Raw genomic sequence first — 24276 nt, 5'->3', positions numbered from 1 at the left:
CAACTAGAAACCACCACCAAAGAAATAGAAAGAGTACTCACCCCTCCAAGAAATATTAAAGAAGCCATGGAGAGAAGAAGAGGACATGTGGAAAGAACTAGAAGGAGGCTTACTACCACTACTCAACTAATACTAGATATACCCTTTCTATAGAGAGGGGAGTATTTATTGATCAATTGGGATAGAGAATTCATTAGTTGGAAACAATGGGAGAATTAGGAATTCCATATGCACTTTGCTTTTAACTTTTCGCATGTGCTCAAAAAGGTGTTTCCTTTCTCAGTTGCATAGAGAGTAATTCCAGTGTCATTAAGGCTAGGAAAAAAATAGTTGAATCAAAAGATTCACAACCCCGGATTGTGGCAATATGAATCAACATATCACGGGCAAAGGGAAGCAATTTGTTAAGAATAAAGGCTAATTCGAGACAACAATTAAACAAGGCTACCCAAGAGTTAGAGAAGACCGAGAAAAAGGGAAAATGCCACGATTGCAAGAAACTAGGACATTAAATCAATGAATCAAGAGAAACTTGGCTGAGGAGAAGAAAAATAACTTTGGTTTGGTTGTTCAAGAGATATCCGCCACTCAGTCTTCAAAATGGAGATGCTCCTCTAACTTTATCAAGGAGGACTATGCTTTCTTGAGATGCAATTATGACACATCCATAAGTGATAGTGCAATTCATGTTGCTGAAATGTAGCATACCATTAGGGGAGATTTGAGATAACTTTTTGGCCATGTAAAATGTCATGAGGACATGTATATTTATAAGCCTCACTTAACATGTGGATTAATTTTTAATCACATGTTTAGTTTGAGGTGTCGTGTATTATGAAAGGTTTTGAGTCTCAATCTGCTTGGAGAAGAAACATCTTGGATGATAGCATGGAAGCATGGGTGGCCTTCTGCAGCAGCTCACTATCGTCCGAAAGAGGAAACCCCACTAACGTGCCTTATCTTAGGTGACATGGAGTTGACTACAGCTCTGAAAGGCATGGCAAGCACAATTTTCCTTTGATCTATAATGTCAATGCAAAAAAGCCAGAAGATAGCCTCAAGTTCTAAGAAAAGGACTTGATCCCTTCCTTCAAAAGATAGGTAGAAGATTTCTCTTCTTGCCCAAACCCCACTTTCATTATGACATGCAATTATTTAAGATTGCTTCTTCAACTGCTCAATCAAAAGAAGGTAATGGAAGAGGAGGGTCTCCACCCATTGTTCTTTGATGTGAATGTAGGAATAGACATGTATGCCATGGTGAGATTACTCCTTCATATTACATTGCTATTGGCATACTGTTTTGAGTTACCGGAAGACTTGAACATCGATCAATTGATCAGTTGTAGCCACCCTTTTCTTCCAATGATACCCTTGGCAACAAGGTCCACACTAAAGATTTATATGATGAGCAAAGCATGCCTAGAAATATCACTATGGTGGCTACCTTGACCACCACCTAGGGATCACACAGAGCCTCAATGAAGCTCTCCTCATTTACTTGTACACAATGCTTTCCACAAAAAAGAAGAAGGAGAAAAGAAAACGATTGAGGATCACACACAGTCACAGCATCTAGGGGACCGTATCCCCTAGCCCTTCCCCACTTCACTTAACTTAGGACACCTCAAGGGTAGGACGTCCCAAGAATGTTGGTAGATCTATCACCCTGAGTTCTACACTACAACAAAAAAAAGGAAATAGATCCCATTGGACCTCAAAGTGCCATGGAACTAGCACTCAGCTAGGAGGGGGTAATATTAGCCCCTTCTAAGATATTTTATATGAGACAACTAATTGAGTGTTTCAATCTATAGCACAAAATATATAGTGTAGTGTGGTCATGTGAATGGCATTTTCGCGTGGAGTGTATTGACAAAATGCGCGCCACAACAAATTGTGGTATCATGGCAAGGTTTGAGCAAGAGAGCCGATGATGAGCAACGGATCCAAACACGGTTATGGATGAGATGGAGTATTTTGGAAACTTGCAAAGTATTGTCATGGTGGATTACTGTAGCTTCTCCATGATTCTATTCGATGTGCAGTGGTTCCAAGTAGTACTTGAAGGAGTTGGAGCAATAGTTCGACGAGGTCCATTTGGATTTATCGAAATAGATTAAAATTTTTCGAAGCACAAGCAAGTGCATGAGTAAGAGTTTGAATTGGAGCGCCACGCTCCCTTGTGTGCAAGTTGTAAAATCAGGAAGTTCACAACGACATATAGAATGATTTGTGTAGGCTTAGAAAGAATACAAGACGTGTTGAGAAAGGGCCATTGTTAGACCAAAGGGTGGGTGGATGCTCAAAAAAGAGGACATGTATATGAGCTAATATATAAGAGGCTAAGCTTATCCTTGAAGTGTGCAAACTTGTGGCTCTCTTCTTGCTCTCATGTCTATCTTGTTTTGTGAGAGAGGGAAACAAGCATTGAGAGAGAGGGAGAGTTTGAGTGAGAATGAGGGACCGGCTTGGAGAAGCTCTTACTTCTCTTCTCTTCTCTTTGCATGACAAGCACGACGGGTGGAACATGGAGACGGAGCTTGCTTGAGTGCATCCCTTGGATCGTGGAGCTATTGGTGAATTCATGTAGCTAGACTACAACATATGGATTAGCTGGTAAGCTCACTACATTCGATTGGAGAGTGCACATCGGCTATGTGAGAGATAGCCGTAGTTTAGTTGCTTGAGATGCTTGAATCAATAAGCAGTCCGTAGGCCCAATGGTGTTGCTCACAATAGCAGCAATAGTTGTGTAGCATCAATTAAGTATGGATATTGATCAAGATATTTCTTTACCTTTGTTACAATTGCTTTTATTGTTTATTGTTTTCACAAATATGTGTTGTTGCTAACGTTGTGTTGTGTTATTGTAGCATATAAAACGTTATGTGAAGAAGTAAACTCCATAGATGGGATGTCAACTTAATCTTCGTTGCTGGTACCTGTGCAAATGAGGACATTTGCTATCATTGATAGCAATGCTCGTAGGAGTAAGATTGTTTCCTAATTCTTTAAGCATCTTCAAGAATTAGAATTATATTATACTAATATTATTACTACAACACATCAGCATCAGCAATACGGATTATCATCACAAATATCGAGCCGACGAGAAGGTTGCAGCAGGAAAATGGCCATCAATGCAGTACTAAATCGAACCTGTGAAAAGGTCGCAGCATGAAAATGGATGATACAAGCTGGATGCAAGCGCGCGCGCGCACACACAGAGGAAGACACGAAATATAATCTTATCGGGTAAGAGAAGCTTCTCCTCGCTTGCGAAGCGTTTGTCCATGGCCAGGCGCCGATGAAAAAAGAAAAAGGAAAAACAGGCTAGAAAAGCTTGGACATGTGATGTGTTTTGCCACTGTCTTGCCTGAACCTTGCCTTTTCTTTTCTTTCCTTTTTGTCAAAGAAAGCAAAACTTCCATCACTCCATGGCTTTTGCTGTGTTTTCTTTATTTCTTTGAAAGAGAGAGCTTCCATCATGCTAGAGTCGATCCTTTGGTCATACACGAATTTCAAAATCCGTTTTGACAGGCTCTGATTATAAAGGCACACAATGTACCTGTAACCGATGGATCTGACAGTTGATACAGATTCTGTACCGGCGCAGTTCTTTTTTCTTAATAGAATTAAACCTGTCCTTGGCAGTGCTGCTTCCTGTAGGCCTTTAGTTGCCCTAAGCATAAAATCAGAATCCAATCGAGAGGATGCAGCTCTGTTAGACACTGCTGGGTTAACGCAAAGTCGGGGTTCAGTATGAGGTGAACGATAGATTTAAATAGAGGTTACGAGAGTCATTCAAAACCTCCAACTTCAAGGCTTTTTATTTATATAGAAGATGGAAAACGTCTACAATTAATCAGGGGTTAGCTTGTAGATTTTGAAGTTAGAGGTTCTTTATCGGCTTCCCTTAAACACCACAAACCCCTATTGACTTCCCTTCGGATACCACATTCTGGAACCAGTGACAGTCCATTAGTCCCACAATTGTTACTCCTCAATGCATGCCTCGTCTAGCTTGGAAGAAAGACACCTCTGTTACTTGTCGATCACCCTAGCAAAGCTTTAATAGATAGCTGCCATGCAATAGGAGCCATTAACTTCTTTACAAGAAGAAGCTCATATACTGAGAATAGTTGATAGCTGCACACATCAAGAGGAACCTGACTGAAAGTAATAATCCATATGCTGAGAATAGTTGATAGCTGCCATGCAATAGGAGCGATTGACTTCTTTATGACAAGAAGTCCATATACTGAGAATAGTTGATAGCTGCACACATCATGAGGAACCTGACTAAAAGTAATAATCCATATGCTGAGAATAGTAGATAGTAGCTGTATACATCATGGAGGGACCTAATGAAAGAAATGATCCATATACTGAGAACAGTAGATAATAAGTGTACACATCATGAGGGCACTGACTGAAAGTAATAGGGTTGATGAAGAAGTTCATATACTGAGAATAGTTGATAGCTGCACACATCATGAGGAACCTGGCTGAAAGTAATAATCCATATGCTGAGAATAGTAGATAGTAGCTGTACACATCATGGAGGGACCTAATGAAAGAAATGATCCATATACTGAGAACAGTAGATAATACGTTTACACATCATGAGGGAACTGACTGAAAGTAATAGGGATGATGATTGCTGCTATTTTTGTTGGACAGAGCATGTGATTAAAGGTATGGGAGGTTCTTAACGTGTTCTAGGAGTATCCAACCCGAACCATTCCTATTTTAGTAATATGAGTTGGACCGTATGCAGAAAAATCTTAGAAGCTCTTTAAATCAAAATTGCAATGATATGTTTGTGTAGTTATAAATTCCACTAAGTTGGCCCATGCATAGAATGCTCATTGTGTCTTTGTATTAGGTCTGCATCGAGGTTCAAGATGTTCTTTAGCCAATGTGGTTAGTAATTCACGAGTGATTGGAGTAGAGCACACTTCATAGATAGAAGCATGAAATTAGTCGCAAGCAATCGAAGTACGTCACCAAGTTTAAGGATGGAGGGGCTATTGGGATGGCATGGTTTGCTGAGGGAATCACATGTACCTATTGGTCAAGGGTTGGAATGTTGCATAGTATCAATTGTGCATTCAATAGTCACATATGGGGCTTGCAACAATTTTATATGAGTTATGTTGGCAAGATCCCTTGTTCCATGAGCATGCTACATGTAGGTGTTGAACCTATTAGAAACTTACATTCCTTGATTGGGGAAAGTGTACACTAGTGCTGCTTTGAATTGGAGAAAAGAGCCTTTTACTCCCTCACTTGATAGAAACAATGCCGATTGGTGTCTCACGTGATGAAATTTAAATGTCTTAAATAACATAGTATGCTCAATATTATAATATATTCATTTGTTTCAAGGCTTAAAAATTTCGAGAAATGGAGAGGACAAATACTTATGACAACTATTTAGAAAATGACAACCATGGAAATGTAAAAGTAACGGAGATAATATTGAGGGTTAAAGATGGGTAATCTCATTGAAGAAATGCATTTTTGCTCAATCCAAGTTCTCTAAGGAAGAGGTTAGTTACAATCAACCAAATAGTGAGGAGAAGTAGTTTTCACTTTCACAAGATCATGTAAAGATGTACATCGATATGGCTTACTTATTCTTGAAATGGAAAAAGGGCTTAAGAAGGATGGAATATAATGAATTTATAGGTCTGTTGTTCTATTAAAAAAACAGTGAAAGAAAGGAAATATAAAGTTATTCGGTGATGGAGGAGTTGGATGATGATGTAGATGGATAGGGCCAACTTTAGGCTATTTGGTTAGTTTTGACAGTAAGAGGCACTTGGATTAGCGACGGAGATGAAACTAGCCTTCCTTTGGTGGATGGGGAATAATTCCTTGATGAACAACGTAGTATGCTTAACAATTATGATATTCGCTTGTTTTCGAGATTTAATATAAAAGAGAATGAACACTTAAAGCTGAAAATGAAAATTACTCACAAAATTACAGCTATGAAAATGTAAAAGTAATGGAGACAAGATTGAGGGTTGAAGATGGGCAAAACCCCCCCCCCCCCCCAAAGGAATGTATTTCTGCTCAATCTAAGTCCCTTAGGGAAGAGCTCAGTTACAATCAACTTGAGAGTGAGGAGAAGTAATTTCTCACTCTCACAAGATCATGCAAAGATGTACAAACACACATGCATTATCTATTATGCAATGATAAGAACTGATTTCTTTACAGTATGAGAAAAGAAAGAGGGGAAATCAACCTTTCTCCATCGTTGATCAACAGTACATGGATAGGGCTTGCTTCTTGTTGCTAAAATGGAAGAAAGAGCTCGAGAGCTTGAGAAGGAGGTGTTGTAATGAATTTACAGGCTTGCTGTCTTGTAAAAGAGCAGTGATAGAAGAGGGAATATGGAGGAATTTGATAATGGAGAAGTGGGGAATGATGATGGGGATGGATGGGGCCAGTTTTTGGCTATCTGTGGGTGCTGTACATGAGTTTACAGCAAAGAAAAATGATACTGAATGAAGAAAAACGAGCTCTTATTTATAGGAGAGGGAAGAGCTAGTACAAAAGGGGAAAGTGGAGTAGCACAAGACAAGTGTCCAGCCACATGTCATGAGATGTGACAAGTGGTGGGACACTTGAAAACTTGTGTGACAAGTGTCTTGATACTTGTCTCTTCTCTATGGCCTTCCTTTTTGGGCTGAATACTGTCAAGAATAGAAACAACCAAATTTAGTAAGCACAGTCAGAGTACAGAATTTACTATTTTTAGAATGACATCCCTTTTTTTTTAGGACTAGCATTTTTAGGCTAATTCGAGGCTCCTAAAATTTAGGGACCTTCCAATATGGGTGTCATATGAAAGCTTTTTCCGTGTACATCGCAAAAACGGTATTAGAATCTTCATGTGACTTTCCTATGCAAAGAAATGCGCATTTCAAGCTTTCAGCCCACACATGCACATTGTACAAGCATTTCATGATCATGCCATCTTGTTGATTGTAACTGTCTGTTCTGGCGGATCTAGCCCACACTTCAAGGCATCAATCCTTTCTGTGTGTGAGTCTAACCGTGATATGCGTGAGTTCTGGTCATAGGCGCCCAATCGGGCCATATAGGTGGAAGTGTGAACTATCTTTTCTCTAACCCACCGTGTGGGTCCACCATAACCTGTGACCACTCATCAGTGGCCAGCTCCAATGCACTTTTCTTTATAAAAATGGTATTAGAATCTTCATGTGACTTTCCTATGCAAAGAAATGTGAATTTTAAGCTTTTAGCCCACATATGCACATTGTACAAGCATTTCATGATCATGCCACCTTGTTGATTGTAACTGTCTGTTCTGGCGGATCTAGCCCACACTTCAAGGCATCAATCCTTTCTGTGTGCGAGTCTAACCTTGATATGCGTGAGTTCTGGTCACAGGCGCCCAATCGGGCCATATAGGTGGAAGTGTGAACTATCTTTTCTCTAACCCACCGCGTGGGTCCACCATAACCTGTGACCACTCATCAGTAGCCAGCTCCAATGCACTTTTCTTTATATCTAATTAGTGCAAAGGAAACAAATTTAATAAATCATTATATAGACAAATTAATGAAAAAGGATACAAATTCTGTTTCTATAGAGTTGTGACAGCCCTCTGGCTTTTATTCAGCTGTCCTCAGTTGAAAAGCTTCTTGATATGGCTGAAGAATGTCTGGGTAATCCTTCATGAATTTTTCATTTACCCATTGTGTATCTGTTGTGGGTAGATTCTTGAATTTTAGTAAGAATTTTCGTGTCGCAAGGCCACTTCTCGTGGTTCGATCCTTGTGAAACAAAATCTGTTCAGGTTCCAAGAGTTGCTCTGTTTCTTCAACTTCTGGGGGATCTTTAGTAATGGGTTCCTTTGGTTCTGGTCCTATGTAAGGTTTTAAGAAACTTACATGAAAAGCATTGTGTATTTTCCAATGAGCAAGAAGCTCAAGTCGATAAGAAACTTCATTTATTTTCTCAATCACTTTGAAGTCCAAAGTATCTATTGGAGAGCTTTGGAAAAGATGAATTTTGACCGGAACCTTGTTTGAGCCTGCTTTTATCAAACTTTAGCAAGATATATTGACATTTTTCAAAAGCCAAAGGTCTTCTTCGTTTATCTGCTTGCTTCTTTGTCGCTCTTGGGCAACTTTGATAGTGGCTCGAACTTGATCCATTGCTGTTTTTAAATCTGAAGCAAACTCATCAGCAGCAAAAATCTTATCTTTAGTGCGAATAATTGGAGGAGGAATCACTTTACCCTGTACTATTTCATTTGGAGCTTTCCCTGTGGATAAGTGCATTGTATTGTTGTAAGCAAACTCCAATAATGGAAGATATTTCTCCCATTGTGACTTATGTTTACTAACATAAGCTTTCAACATATCCAAAAGAGTGAGATTCATTACCTCTGTTTGGCCGTCAGTTTGAGGATGAAAAGTTGAGGAGAACTTTAAAGTGGTTCCCAAATTCTCAAATAAAGTATGCCAAAAGTTAGTTGTGAATTTGGAGTCTCTATCTGAAATGATCTCAGAAAGCATACCATGTAATCTGAAGATATGTTGAATGAAAAGTCTTGCAGCTTGTGCGGATTTCAATGTTTTATGACATGGAATAAAATGTGATTGCTTGCTGAATCGATCAATTATGACCCAAATCATATCATGACCTTGAGATGTTCTTGGAATACCTGAGATGAAATCCATTGTGATAGATTCCCATGGATCTTTGGGCACTGGAAGAGGTTGCAACAATCCTGGAGTCTTCTGCCTATCATACTTGGATTTTTGGCATTCTAGACAAGCCTCAATGAAGTTATGTGTATCTCTTCGTAATGTTGGCCAATAAAAGTAGCGCTCAATTGCACTTAGAGTGGCTGCCCTCCCTCTATGCCCTACATAAGGGGATTAGTGACTTTCTTTAAGCACCTTTTGTCGAACAGGAAGAGTGACACAAAGGTGATTGTTCATGAGAAGGTAATTGTCTTTGATGGAATAATCTGGATGAGAACCTCCTTGCTTTAAATTTGACCAAATTGCTGCAAAATCAGTATCTTCATCATAAGTATTCTTCATCATTTGAAAATCTTCATGATGAGCCACTGTAATAGTTGCAATGTGAGGCACTCTAGAAAGTGCATCAGCAACTACATTTTGTTTCCCTGGAGTGTACATAATTTGAAAATGAAACATAGACAAGAAATTTTCCCATCTTGCATATGTCTCCTGCAAATGCTTTTGAGTCTTGAATTACTTCAAGCTATGATGATCAGTTTTAATAAGGAATTCATTGCCTAAAAGCATAGTTACCAGAAACGGGGAACGGGACTCCCTGGAACGGGGGGAAACGTCCAAAGTGAGGAAACGGGAACGGAGGGAACGGTATATATATATATATATATATATATATATATATATATATATATATATATATATATAGAGAGAGAGAGAGAGAGAGAGAGAGAGAGAGAGAGAGAGAGAGAGAGAGAGAGAGAGAGAGAGAGAGAGAGAGAGAGAGATCATATCAACCATAATTCATGAAATTAGACTCTAGAGACATAATAATCAAGTTTCAACAATAATAAAGATTCAAAACATTGTAACTAGCAATGGATTGTCGCATTCATAATTCAACATTCTAATCAACAATGTTGCATAAGTCCAACTGGCAACAAGTGTGCATTGCAAAAACACAAAATATGCACTAAACTTTAAAGCCTAAATAATAAAGATCCAAGTTACAAGAGCTCCAATTTCCAAGTCAATACTCTAAAGTTCCAAAAGGCTAGCTACTAAGTGCTTTGATTCATGGAAGATGGCTCCACTGTGCCTGAATGCTCATCCTGCTGAACAACATCCTGCCCATCATCATCACCATCATCATCATCGTCATCTTTTTCCCAACATATAAAAGAATCAGCCTTTGCAACTAATGTACGAGCTAGCAAGCGAAGATTGGAGCTCACATAAACTAGGTCATTCGTCTTCATTGTACCAAGACGATTTCTCTTCTTTGAGTGAATGTGATTGAATGAGCTCCATAGTTGCTCTAAACAAGAAGAGCTAATTGTTTGGCTAAGAATACGAATAGCCAAACTCTGCAACTCTAGAGCTTCTGTCCCGTAGTCCTCCCACCATAAAGCAGCCCCAATATTTATCCTGTCCTCTAGTGCATCCTCTGTACCAAACATCCCTAATGTTTGCCGATATACAGAGAGCTGATTTTTAATTTTGCGTTGCATTTCACGGCTGGGATAAAGCCTTGCAAGCAATGTGTTCCAAGCCTTGACCACCTCAAGGTCTCTTTCTTGCATCTTTCATTGAAACTCAGGATCAAGCACATATGCTGCAGCATCCATAGGAGAGTCATACTCATTCCATCTGCTGATGCATAACTCCTTGATCTGCTCATACCTATCTGCATTTGGTTCCAAACTCTCCAACCTCTCAATCATGCGATCCATACCTTCATAGATCTTCCCAATGCATGGATCCATGCCATCTGCAAGCCTCAACATGTGCATAATAGGATCAACCATTTGGTTGGTGCGATTAACCTCATCCCAAAAATCTCTATCAGAAACATATGCATTGCATAACACAGCAGTAGCAGTGGCAGCCCCAGTCCAATTTTCATACTCATCACTAGCAAATAGCTCCCGAATTGCACCTTTGCAATAGTGCAATCGACCAAGCATAAGAAAGTTATATGCAAATCGTGTATCCGAGTATTTAAGAAGTTCTTTGTCACTTCTCTTGCGAAACTCAGCATGCAAGTACTGATGATTACATATAAATGTGATAATCTTGTTGCCTTTCGCAACAAGAGATGCAAGCCATGGCAAGTCTCCAATATCCTTCAACAAGTTATTCAAGCAATGCACCATGCATGGACTAAAGGTGATATGTGGATACATTGCCATTAAAATGTTTCCTACTGCCCTATTTGTAGGTTCACCATCTGCCACAAACTGCACTACATTTTCTGCCCCAATAGCCTGCACTGCCTCGCACCACTCGGATGCCAATACATCTGCACTCTTTCCAGTCTCTGAAGCATCATGACTACCAATGAAGTATACATCTCCACGAGAATATGCAACAACACCATGTATGGACCTATGGCGTGTGTCACTCCATCCATCTGCTATCAATGTCACTCCATTTCTTGCCCATTGATTGCGAATATTTGTTGTTGCAATCTCTATGGCTACTTTCTCCTTTTGAAGCAATGTAGTCTTGATAGTTTTTGATGAAGGGGGCTTATATGTGGGTCCATACTGTGCAATCTTTGTCACCATATTTAAAAAATAAGGTGACCTGGCTGATTTGAATGCAATATGGTCATGGTAAAAAAAGCATGCCACTGCTGTATCTGTTTTTTCTTTTTTCTTTGGTTCCCATGAAGTGTGCAATGAACTCTGTTTAACACCACGACCTGTTGCCATTGATGGCCCACGAGAAGGCTGCGTAGCCACTAATCCTGGTGGTCTTCTGCATGAAGCACCATGCCCTGCTGGCCTTGGAGTCCATGTTGTTGGATCCACTGCTATATTTGGCGTCCTCCTGGCATGTGAAGTCCCCATAGAAGTGGCTATGCGGTCAAGTAACTCCTGTCTTTTCTCAATTGATACATTGGTGCAAAAACACACCTCTTTCCCCTTCTCATGTAAAAGATGGGCTCTCACTTTATCAGCCCCACTAGTGCGAGCATAAGGGCAAAGTTTGCATTTCCAAGGGCGAGCCCCTCCACCTCTCAATGGCACCCCTGCATCTACCTCATCCCACCATGACCAAGTAGTGCTTCGACTTCATCCAGTTGTTGACGAAGTACCTGCTGAGGATGATGAAGATCCCATAGATGTCAATGCTGCCATCTATATAGAAGTCACAAATAATCAGTAAACTGTAAACTTCAATGAAATTAGTAATTACAGAAATTTGCAGCCAACATTTCAACATCCATGTGTCAAAGTTCAATGAAATTGCAAAAATTTCAACCAAGGTCCAAAGTGTACCGTGTGCCGCACGCGACGTAGGCGGGAGACTCAGAGGCAGGTGGGAGAGTCAGATGCGCAGAAGTAGGCACGGCCCACGCCCACGGCCTTGGCGAGGTAGGTGTGGCAGGCCGAGCAGCTTGCAGGCGGAGGAGTAGGAGCAGGCGGGGCAGGTGCACAGAGCAGGCGGAGGAGCAGGAGCAGGCGGAGGAGCACGAGCAGGCGGGGCAGGCGGGCGCGTGGAATGGCAGGCGACAGGCGGGCGCAGCGGCAGGCCACAGGCGACAGGCGACAGGCGACAGGCGGGGGCGTGTGGAGCGACAGGCCGCAGGCGCAGGGGACAAGCGACAGGCGACAGGCGAGCGCGACAGGGGACAGGCGATGGGCGGGAGCGAAACGTCAAACATGAGTTTTTTTTAAAAAAAATTAAAAAATTACATGGTTGGGCTGGAACGGCCGTTCCAAACAGGGAACGGCCAGGGAACGGGATGGAACGGGCCAGGGAACGGGCTGGAACGTTTCGCCAGCGTTTCCTGGGCTCGTACCTCCCGGAACGCGTTAATCCGTTCCTATGCGCCGGAACGGGCGTTCCCTGTTTCTATGCCTAAAAGATAATGTTTCCATATCTTCAAAGCATGAACCACTGCTAAGAGCTCCTTTTCATAAATGTCATACCTTTTCTCCACATTGTTTAGACGGCGGCTTTCAAAGGCTACGGCATGGCCTTCTTGATTTAGCACTGCACCAATACAATCACCGCAAGCACTTGCTTCCACCACAAATGGTTTTACCAAATCTAGAATGATAAGAACAGGTCCAGAAGTAAGAGTTGTTTTCAGCCTTGTGAAGGCTGCCTTCTCTTTTTCCTTCCATTGGAAAGAGGTCTTCTTCTTTGTAAGGTCATGAAGTGGAGAAGCTATATGTGCAAAATGCTTGATGAAGCGGCGGTAATAAGAGCATAAGCCACGAAACGATCGCACCTCATGTACATCATGAAAATGAGGCCATTCTTGGATTATCTTGATCTTTTCAGGATCCATCTGAATCCCTTCAGAAGAGATGACATGCCCAAGGTAATTTATTTTATGCATGAAAAATTTACTCTTTTTACCATTTACCAAGAGTTGATTTTATTGAAGTAATTGTAGAACAATCTCCAAGTGCTGATGATGCTCCTCTTCATTCTTGCTAAAGACAAGAATATCATCAAAGAAAGTATTGACATATTGTCGATGCTCTCTAAAGATGCGCTCCATCATTCGATTAAAGGTAGCTGGTGCATTGGTTAATCCGAAAGGAACCACCAAGAATTCATAAAGACCGTATGAAGTGCGGAAAGTAGATTTGTGTACATCTTGTGATATTACCCTAATTTGATGATAACCACTCTTTAGATCAATGCGGCTGAAAACCTTTGAGCCTCCTAGACGATCCAAAATGTCGTCAATTCTGGGAATAGGAAACCGATTCTTCACAGTGATTTTGTTGAGGGCTCGATAATCAATGCACATCTTGAATGTGCCATCTTTCTTTTGAACAAGAAGAACCGGTGAACAAAATGGTAAGCTACTTGGCCTAATTAGCCCACGGTTGAGTAGGTCTTCGACTTGCTTTCTGATTTCTTCTTGTTAAGGACGGCTCACACGGTATGGTGCTATATTAGGAGGAAAACTGCCCGGAATAATATCAATATGATGGTCTTCTGGCCTTTTTGGGGGAAGCTGATAAGGAAGATCTTCCGAAAAACAATCTTTATACTTTTCCAAGAGCTGAAGTCGCTCTTGGTTTTCAGGATTCATATTATCTTTTACATCAGTGACATAAAGCAAATAACATTGAAAACAATCCTTAATTGCTCTAGAGACTTGCATATGGCTTACCATAGGTATAGTGTCTCCAGAAACTCCAGCTTGGATCTCGTACTTCTTGCCTTTGTTGGTGAGTTCTACCTTCTTTTTTTGAGAGAAGATGGTTGAATCTACTCTATGATTCCAGGGCATGCCAAGAATCACATCGCAACCATCAAGGTCTCCGATACAGAAGGTATCTTCGTCACTGCAGCCTTGAATTTGAAACTTGAGCTTGCCAATGTAGGGTGTCATAGTCTTCACTGTGTCACCTTCATCGGCATTTAAAGCTTGGCGAACTTCTGCCGGAGTGTCCATCTCTTCATTCTTTAATCCAAGCTCTTTAGCTAATTGCAAGGAAATGACATTTTCATTCGCCCCAAGATCTATCAAGAATAGTGCTTGCTTACCTTGCAACTGTCCCCAAGCTTTTAATAATTTGCGCATCTTTGGAGTGTGAGTTGTGTTTGCAACTACATCACTGATAGCATTGATTTTCACTGGCGACTTAGGCTTGTTGTCAGAAACCTTGCTTTGTCCTTTGTTTGGACATTGCTTCGCTATGTGGCCTGTTTGTCCACATTTAAAGCATTTTCCTTCTTTCATGAAGCACTACTTTTCTTCTTCGGAAAGTCGCTTTGCTTGTGGGTATAGATTGGAGCGAAATTGAGGAGCATTTGGAGGTGCATAGGGCTTCATCTTCTTTTGATTTGATGGCTGCTTTTGCCGTTGTTTTTGTCCTTCATTTGGGGCTGAATACTCCTCATCATCAGCTACTCTCTTCTTATCCTTCTTTTGGAATGATTTGTTGCCATTGTGCTCCATTTCCCATGTCTCAACATGGTCAATGAGTTCCCTGAGACTAGAACAATAATAATGATTAAGAGGAGTACGAAGTTTAAAATGCAAACCTCCTTGAAACTTCCTAAGCTTTTTCGAATTGCTGATCTTCTTGAAATGTTGAACCTTTAAAAGTAGCTCCCAAAATCTCTTGGTATAGTCACCAAGTGACTCATTTTTCCTTTGCCAAAGCCGATCCCATTCCATTTTTACATCTCTTTTGAAATGAATAGGAAGAAATTGGCTTTGTATCATGCGAACAAAGGACCGCTATGATTTTGGGGCAGCATGATCATATTCCAATCCCGTCTACCAAGTACGGGCTAAGTCGGTCAAATGTAAAGCTGCAAACTTAATCTTTTCTTTTTCTTTATACTTGTCACGACCATACAAAATTTGAAATTAACGAATAAACTTCAGAAGAAGATCAGGATTTCGAGAACCATCATACATACTGAACTTGATTTTCTTTTCAAGTTGAGATAGTGACTTAGTCTTCTTCTTCTTCTTATGCCTTCGTTCATGCTCGGATCTTGAGGTTGAAGATGATGAAGTGCTTGATGGGGATGAAGATGGAGACGAGGGTGAAGAATGTCGACACCTTTGACAATGATGAGGTCTTCCACGAGAAGGGTGTGACTCTTCGTCACTAGAAGAGGGTCCATCAGAGTAGGCGCCAGATGACTTTGAAGAAGAGGATGAGCTTTAACGCGATCTCTTTCTTTGTCTTGAAGTAGAATGGGACTGCCTCTTAGAAGTAGTTGGACTTCTTGATCGGCTCCTTTCATTGGTATGGCTTTGTCTCCTTGAAGCAGATGGGCTTCTTTCCTTGAATTCTTTGGGATTCTCAACTTTTTCTAGTTTGAGAAGTTGCTCACGAATTTGCTGATTCTCCTCTCTAAGACTTTGAATGGCTTGAAGGATAGCACTCGATTGATCCATTGAGTCTCTAAGAAAAATATGCTTAAGCACTCAATGCAAGGGCTGAAAACAAACAAACTTATAATTGTAAGCACTATTAGTGTTGGGGTGAGGACCGAGCCAAAGCTCTGATACCACTGTAAATGCCCCGAACAACGTAGTATTCTTAACAATTATGATATTCGCTTGTTTTCGAGATTTAATATAAAAGAGAATGAACACTTAAAGTTGAAAATGAAAATTACTCACAAAATTACAGCTATGAAAGTGTAAAAGTAATGGAGACAAGATTGAGGGTTGAAGATGGGCAAAACCCTCCCCCCCCCCCCCCCCCCCCCCCAAAAGGAATGTATTTCTGCTCAACCCAAGTCCCTTAGGGAAGAGCTTAGTTACAATCAACTTGAGAGTGAGGAGAAGTAATTTCTCACTCTCACAAGATCATGCAAAGATGTACAGACACACATGCATTATCTATTATGCAATGATAAGAACCGATTTCTTTACAGTATGAGAGAAGAAAGAGGGAAAATCAGCCTTTCTCCATCGTTGATCAGCAGTACATGGATAGGGCTTGCTTCTTGTTGCTAAAATGGAAGAAAGAGCTCGAGAGCTTGAGAAGGAGGTGCTGTAATGAATTTACAAGCTTGTTGTCCTGTAAAACAGCAGTGATAGAAGAGGGAATATGGAGGAATTTGATAATGGAGAAGTGGGGAATGATGATGGGGATGGATGGGGCCAATTTTTGGCTATCTGTGGGTGCTGTACATGAGTTTACAACAAAGAAAAATAATGCTGAATGAAAAAAAACGAGCTCTTATTTATAGGAGAGGGAAGAGCTAGTACAAAAGGGGAAAGTGGAGTAGCACAAGACAAGTGTCCAGCCACATGTCATGAGATGTGACAAGTGGTGGGACACTTGGAAACTTGTGTGACAAGTGTCTTGACACTTGTCTCTTCTCTATGGCCTTCCTTTTTGGGCTGAATACTGTCAAGAATAGAAACAACCAAATTTAGTAAGCACAGTCAGAGTACAGAATTTACTATTTTTAGAATGATATCCCTTTTTTTTTAGGACTAGCATTTTTAGGCTAATTCGAGGCTCCTAAAATTTAGGGACATCCTGAAATTTAGGGACCCCCCAATATGGGTGTCATATGAAAGCTTTTTCCGTGTACATCGCAAAAACGGTATCAGAATCTTCATGTGACTTTCCTATGCAAAGAAATGTGCATTTCAAGCTTTCAGCCCACACATGCACATTGTACAAGCATTTCATGATCATGCCATCTTGTTGATTGTAACTGTCTGTTCTGGCGGATCTAGCCCACACTTTAAGGCATCAATCCTTTCTGTGTGCGAGTCTAACCGTGATATGCGTGAGTTCTAGTCACAGGCGCCCAATCGGGCCATATAGGTGGAAGTGTGAACTATCTTTTCTCTAATCCACCGCGTGGGTCCACCATAACCTGTGACCACTCATCAGTGGCCAGCTCCAATGCACTTTTCTTTATATCTAATTAGTGCAAAGGAAACAAATTTAATAAATCATTGTATAGATAAATTAATGAAAAAGGATACAAATTCTGTTTCTATAGAGTTGTGACATTAAAGCAAGCTCCTAGGGCTTGGTATCAGAGGATTGATTGATTCTTCTTACAGAGTGGCTTCCATCGATTAGATCGTGATCCCAACCTTTATGACTGTGGGTGACAGGTGTGCTTTAGTCATCTTGTATATAGAAGTCTTGACTCACAGGGAATTCATCAAACTTGAGAGATATTGCGGCAAGAGTTCAACATGATGAACCTTGGGATTCTTCATTTTTTCTTGGTTTGGAGATCTATCGGATGGCGTAGGGCTTTTTCATCCTTGAGCATAGGTACATCTTTGAGCTCCTTTCGGAGTTTGATATGGTCGAGTGTCAGCCTATTTCTTGCCCCATGGACCTAGAGTCCAAGTTGGTTACTATTAGAGATTCCTTCTTGATGCTACTAGGTACAGGTGTCTTGTTGGATCACTAATCTGGCTTATCCATATTAGACTAGACATATCTTTAAGTGGTGGCATTGCTATCTTCTTTCATGAAGACTCCCACTCAAGCTCATTGGTGAGTTGCTTTGCGTGTGGTGTGCCACTTACAGGGGACTCGATCCTACAGGATCATGTATGGAGAGGGGGCCACTCTTGCTAGATGGAGTGACTTAGATTGGGCATGAGTGTTATAGAATTGAAATGCTCCACTATGGGTTTTGCTTTCTCCCTTAAGCTCAGGAGCGATTGTTGAGCAAAAATTCATTACACTTTGATTAGTTCTCTTTCTTCTCTGTTTGTGTTTGTGTTTTTACGTTTTGCATTTTGCGTTTTGAGTTTGCCATTTAGGGTTTGAGTCTTGCACGTCATTGTGTGAGTTTTTGTGTTTTAATTGTGGCTGTACTTTCTGTGTTTTCCAATGCAAACCCTAGCATACCTTCATAGCTATCTTGTGGAGCAGTAAGAAGCAGCCTATCGTGGCCTTATCTTCTACGGAGGTGAGTATTGTGCACTTTGTTCTACAACTTAGGAGGCAATTTGGCTTTGTCGCTTGTTGGTGGAGATTGGCTTTCCATGGACAAGATCCACATAGTTGCACATGGATAACCAGAGTGCCTTAGCTTTGGCAAAGAACCTTGTGTTTCATGCTCACATGAAGCACATGGAGGTTTAGTACCACTTTGTTCAGGAGCAGATCGTGGATTTTGAGTTAGTGGTTTGCCGTAGTGGTTTGCCGTGGATCTCATCACAAAGCCTCTTCCACAGACTTCTATGCTTCTTCATATGAGATCATTGGGTCTTTAGATACCCCTAGAATTTGAGAGGGGTGTTAGGTTGCCATTTCATTCTGTCAATTTGTCAGCTCCTAGTTGTGATCTTTGTTAGAGTTTGATGGAGACATTGGAGCTCAGACTGTCATTTCCACTAAGTTTAGTATGGATTTCCTATGTTAGTGTGCAGTTTCTTCATCTTCTAGGTGTTTGTCGATCTGTGCAGCCTTGCTAGTGTGCGATCTGTCCTACCATGGGACTGTGACCACTTTCTGTGCTACCTCAGCATTTTTTGGCCCCAGTTGGTGCTGGTTAGCTAGATTCGGCTGGCCAACTGCCATATTTAGTGGCCTTTTTGGCTGATTGGCTAGTTTTGGGGTATTTTGGCTATATATAGCCATTCTTCACTTTGGGGCAGATCATTCTTTTGTGGGTGCACACTTCAGCATTCTCCTCCGTCTCTTGCAGGTGCTGCTGGCTGCACACTTCATCTCCAACTTTGTCTTTGTCTATCTCCATCTCTGTCACCGTCTCTGTCTATGTCTTTAATGCAGTCATCATTTTTCAGCCTAATCTGGTGCCCTAATCGATGCTTTGGGCTGTGTGCAGGGACTGATCAGTCCATCATTGTATTCGGCATTCTTTCCAGATCTAGTGCAGATTTCTCTTTTATTCTTGTGGTCTTCTCTCTTCTCCTTTTTTCTCCGTGTTCGTGTTCCTCTTCCATTGTGCACTTTCAAAGAAACAACCTTTAAGAGTATTGGTAGTAGTGCAAAGCTAAACCTGAATAAAAAATCAGATGATGGGGTTTGCAAATGCTCGTCAATCTCATCCCAATCAGAGGAGATGAAGCAAAGGGTGTTGACAACTCTACCCAAGAGGTTGAAGCTTGCTCTAATACTGATTGTTGGATTTAGGGTTGCAGGAATGCACACATAGCTTGAGAAGCAGTAGCTTGAGAGCATACAATACAAATTGTATTAAGAGGCATCAATGTAGAAGATTTACAAGACTAAGTATGCCTAGAGTGAATAGGCATGCTGCATGTATACAAGGTTGGGGGGAAAAGTGCCCTAGTGGTCCTAAGTGTGTTCACACACATCACTACCTAACACTAATCTTTTAGTTATAGATTGCAAAGTCTATACAATTCTTTATTGCGCATAATTAGGTAGTGATGTGTTCACACACATGACTACCTAAATATGGTAATACTAATCTTTTAGTTATAGACTACAAAGTCTTTACAATTCTTTATTATGCATAATCAGCATTTTCCATAAGTAGCTTCCAGTCAAATTTTCAAGCCATTGGGTTACTCATTACAAGAGTGCATCCAACCAAGCTAGGGGAAAAATGCAGCTGCCTCTTGAGAATATGTTTGCTGTTGGTACTATAGCCTGACTCTGTATACTTGAATTTTGGCATTTCTTTCCTTTGAACATCTCACCCTTGAAAAAAAAAAGAATTAAGCTGCTTGTAAAATTTATAAAAGTTGCAGGGCTTGTTGACAAGATTCTTTTGCATGCAGATTGCTTTCTGTAAAGATGTTTGCTCTCTTTTAAGAAGGAAAGTGTTGGTTTTCTTCCTTTCAATACCTCAATTTTAGGCAATGTATTTGGCTGAAAGATGCATATCTTCATTGACAGGACAGCTGGACATACACTCCAATGCCGCAGTTCAACATTTTAACTAATCACAAAAGTCAGGATGTGGAATTTGACTGGGTTCCTTGGATGGTTGTGGCCCTTGTTGTAGCACATCTTCTAGCATTCGTATCCTTCAATGCCTTTTCAAGTTGTTGAAAGTTGAGTTTCTTAAAATTGATGAAATTTAAGTGCATGTGTGTGCATGTCCGCTTGTGGGATGCTTTTGCTGTGTGTTCTTATGGCTGGAAGTCAATTCTTGACCAGATACAAAAGATATGTTGGATATACTGCTTGTTGGCTGAAAAACCTTTTTGGCGTCGAAAAACTCACTGACATTTTCAAACACACCCATGTGATGTATACTGTCTGAAGTGGTTATATACTGTTTGAAGAGGGTGATTTTGGCCTTTGTCCAATCACCATAATGTTGAGCTAAAACATGCATTACTTGCTGATTAGCCTCTTAAACAGGCCCAAAATACATTAAAAAAATGCTATTTTAGAGTAAAACCCTAAAATAGGGAGCAGTTCGAGAGAGTTCAGTGGAAACCCTAATTTTTGGGGTGCCCTCCCACATCTATAAATAGATAGGCTGCCCCCATTCAGGCTCATTCCGTCTGTGCAGGTTTCTCACTCCACGTGCAGATTTTAGCCATCAGCCTCCTCCCATGTGGCTGTCCAGCCCTCGAGACTATTGCCACTCCATCCGTGTTTGCTGCTGCTGCTGGCACCTTCATCCATGCTGACGTCAGCTGCTGGCGATATCATCATCTGCTGCGATCTGATCATCCAGTCATCGCTAGGCACATCAGACATTGTTTGAGCCTGCTGTTTACAGCAGATTGTGCACAGTTTCCAGGATCCGATCGGTGGTACATTGCTGTGTTTACCAGTTTCCAGCCTCCAGACTGCTGCGTTTTGGTGACGAGTCTGTTGCCATTCACTATTTAGCACTCCTACACTCCGACTGGTGGTCATGGATGTCACATTCCGACATTGCTCTGCCCTTTAGCACACTGTACACTCTTACATTCATTTACAACACTCATTCACTTCAGAGTTGTGTTCTCTCTCTCCCTTCTTTTGTTTGTGTTTGAGTTTTGAGTTTTGCGTTTAGGGTTTGAGTTTTGAGTTTTGCATTTAGAGTTTAGAGTTTTCCCCTCTGTGTCTGTGTTTGTGTCTGTCTCTTTGTGTTTCTATCGTGGTCGTACACTCTGTGTGTCCTCAGTGCAAACCCTAGCAGTTTTCTTCACATGGTATCAGAGCCGATGCTCTTGTAAAGAGTATCCTGTGGATATTGTGGAGAGCTAGTCTTTGTGCGAGGCACACAATATGACTCGTAACTGAATCACAATGTCCCAGACACCTTCTTCTCTAGTCCTATGATGTCTTATCAGGCTTCTCCATCATTGGAGGCCTTGAGATGACATTATGGACTTGGTGAGGAGGACGACACTCCACCTTCACCAGATTTCACTAACATGACAGAGGACTTTGAGGAGTACTATCGCAACAAGTACGGTGATATTTACACCCGTCCCATCAGTTTTGCTACCACATCCGGACTGGTTGGTGAGGCTGGTCACCTCTCTGATCATGGAGGACATACGACATTCGAAACGTCTGGCGATCCATTTTTATTATCTTAGCCAGGTCCAATGTCAGGTTTGTACAATTCTTTTGTGTTGCATGAATTAAAATCCTTGCCTGTTTTTTCTTTTGAGGTACAGGATCGGAATGGCTTTGCATATGTGAATTTCAATAGAGGGGGACTCATGAAGCAAACGGAATTCAGGTACATCTACAGCTTCTGTTTCATTTGAGCATATCACACACACTTCTCACTTCTCTTTCATCCCACCCTCTTCTATATCACACCTTGATTACCTCTCATCATCTTTTCAAAACCTTGGATTACACTCCACATCTGCATCACACACCCTAGGGGTTGGATCTTCCATCTCCGCTCCTAGCACATTTTCCTTCTCCACCCCATTCTCTACCTCTTTGCACCATGGTACTTCGTTAGGGGAATGCCACCCTTTAACACGGTGCCTCTCACCTTCCAGCAAATGAGCATATCCATAACTCCTAGGTCGACTGTGATGGGCATCTTCCTCACTATCCCTAGCTTCATATCTCACACGACCACTCGTATGTAGGGGTTTCTATCCTCAGCTTCTGGTGCGTCTTCACACTCTTGTTGGGTTATACCTACAGAGGGATTCCCCTCTTTTGCTTCCCATGTTCCCGTCCCACCTCCTTGGGTTCCTCATGTGGCTACCATGCCCATGCCTAGTCAACCCATCTCTACCTATGGATCCACCTTGCACACTACCCGCATGCCTGGTGGGCACTTTGGGGCCCATTCCCAAGTGTACTCCACTTCCTCATCCTACCCACTACACTTTTTCACACTATCCATCTCCGAGCACTGCCACTTCTATTGCAACAGCCAATAATGCCTTCACGGATAAGACACGTTTTAATGGGTTAAATTTCACCACTTGGTCTAATTTTATGCAACAAGTGCTTGAGTCTCATGGCCTTTGGAACCTCGTCATTGGTCTAAAGCCTATGCCGGACCCTTGACTAGCTTACCCTGATTACATCCGTCAATGGAGAGCCTGCAATGCCACAGCCAATGTTGAGTTGATGTAGGGATTGCTTCTTGAGTTTCACTCTTAGTTGCAGCACTTCTTGCTCGTGTTAGAGCGTTGGAGTCATCTTCTCGCGGCTCGTGATTGTACTCGGTGGATCAATCTCGACTTTGAGCTTCAAGAGTTTTCTATTAAGGAAGGGGGTGATCTGAAAGTCAAGTTGGCTGAATATAGGTGGTTACTTGCCGAGTTCGCCACTACCGACTCTCCAAAAAGTCAAGGGGATGATCTGAAAGTCAAGTTGGCTGAATATAGGTGGTTACTTGCCGAGTTCGCCACTACTGACTCTCCAAAAAGTCAGATGGCGATCAGGTTACATTCTTCTTGAATAAGTTGCCTGAAAAATACTTTAAATTCATTTAACACATCATCTCCCAACCTCATTGCCAACCTTCTACGAGTTTGAGTGCCAGTTCTTGCGTTACGTAAGACTGCATGATCAAGTCCACAAGAAATCCTCATCACAACCTTATTTAGAGCAGAGGGGGTTGATTGTATCTTCTTCGGGAGGAAAAACCACCAGTGGCAAGAACTCGCAAGATGGGAAGGCAAGCCAATCAAAGGTTTCTCCTCTTCCTCAGATGGAACCAAAGAATCTAGACCTATCTGGTAGCAACTCCCTAAGAAAAACCGGTTTTGTACACATTGCTAGAGAGCCGGCCATGTGGACGAGAAGTGTCGCTCCAAGGCCCAAGGTCTTCCACCTAAAAAGCCTAAGCAGATCGTTGTGACTGCACAGTCAAGTGGGGCTACGCCTTCCACTCCTGCTTCATTTGCTCCTTCAGCACCCGCCGTTGTTGCTAGACATGTGGCTCGAGTACAACCTCAACAGCCCATCTCTTTCACTAACCTTGAGGGACTGGCTGATTGGTCTGTAAGTTCTAATCCCGTTGCACTTCATGTATCTATATCACCTTCCTTCCCACCTCATTAGGTGTTCCCTTGGCAGAGTCCTGCTACTGGACTTATGCGATGGTAGCCACCTTCTTAGATTAGCATGTCTCTAGGTCCTTTCGGATACCCTAGGTCAGTCTAGCATTCATTTTTCGCACTATTAGAGTCGGGCCCATAGAATTCATTGTTCTTAGCTTTTCCCTTCTTTTGTCTTCCGCTGCATTTACTCACACACATACACATTCATTGTATTTATTTTGAGTAAGATTTTCTTTCTATTTTGTTTTGCTTTTTTGGAGCATCTCACCACTAACCTCTGTGTTTGTAGATTCTTATCTCTTTTGCTAGGTTTTGTCCTTTAGTGTAGGGCTAACTTGCAGATTGCTTTTGTCCTATCTGGGCTAGAGAATTGGGGATGTGCACCATTCCTTTCATGGTTTCATTATCCTAGGAGTGCTTGCTCTTCTTCCAGCATGGCCGTTTCCCCTTCTGAGGTGGATTGTGCAGCATCTCTCTCAATGCTATCATGGCGTTGCCTTCTACCTTGCTCTTCTAGCGGGGTGCTTCATCCACTTCATCCACTTCCTCTTCTTTCATTCCTTATGGTTCTCGGCACCATCCAAAGACCGCCATCAGACTCCT

The 24276-nt window shown here is 41.6% G+C and overlaps 1 long non-coding RNA gene across 1 annotated transcript; it reads left to right on the top strand.

Annotated features, from left to right (window-relative positions):
* The first annotated feature begins 2873 nt into the window (after window positions 1–2873).
* On the top strand, window positions 2874–20533 carry LOC148014275 (uncharacterized). Its single transcript, XR_015688687.1, has 4 exons — window positions 2874–2993; window positions 3074–3258; window positions 20081–20206; window positions 20354–20533. It is a non-coding gene; the product is annotated as an uncharacterized LOC148014275 (long non-coding RNA).
* Window positions 20534–24276: the final 3743 nt, after the last annotated feature.

The sequence above is a fragment of the Lygodium microphyllum genome, chromosome 25 (assembly GCF_053477565.2).
Source record: "Lygodium microphyllum isolate KBCC chromosome 25, Lygodium_microphyllum_v1.1.10, whole genome shotgun sequence".
NCBI classification, from domain to species: domain Eukaryota; kingdom Viridiplantae; phylum Streptophyta; class Polypodiopsida; order Schizaeales; family Lygodiaceae; genus Lygodium; species Lygodium microphyllum.
Note: the sequence above shows the minus strand (reverse complement) of the source record. Positions and strands in the feature narration are given on the sequence as shown.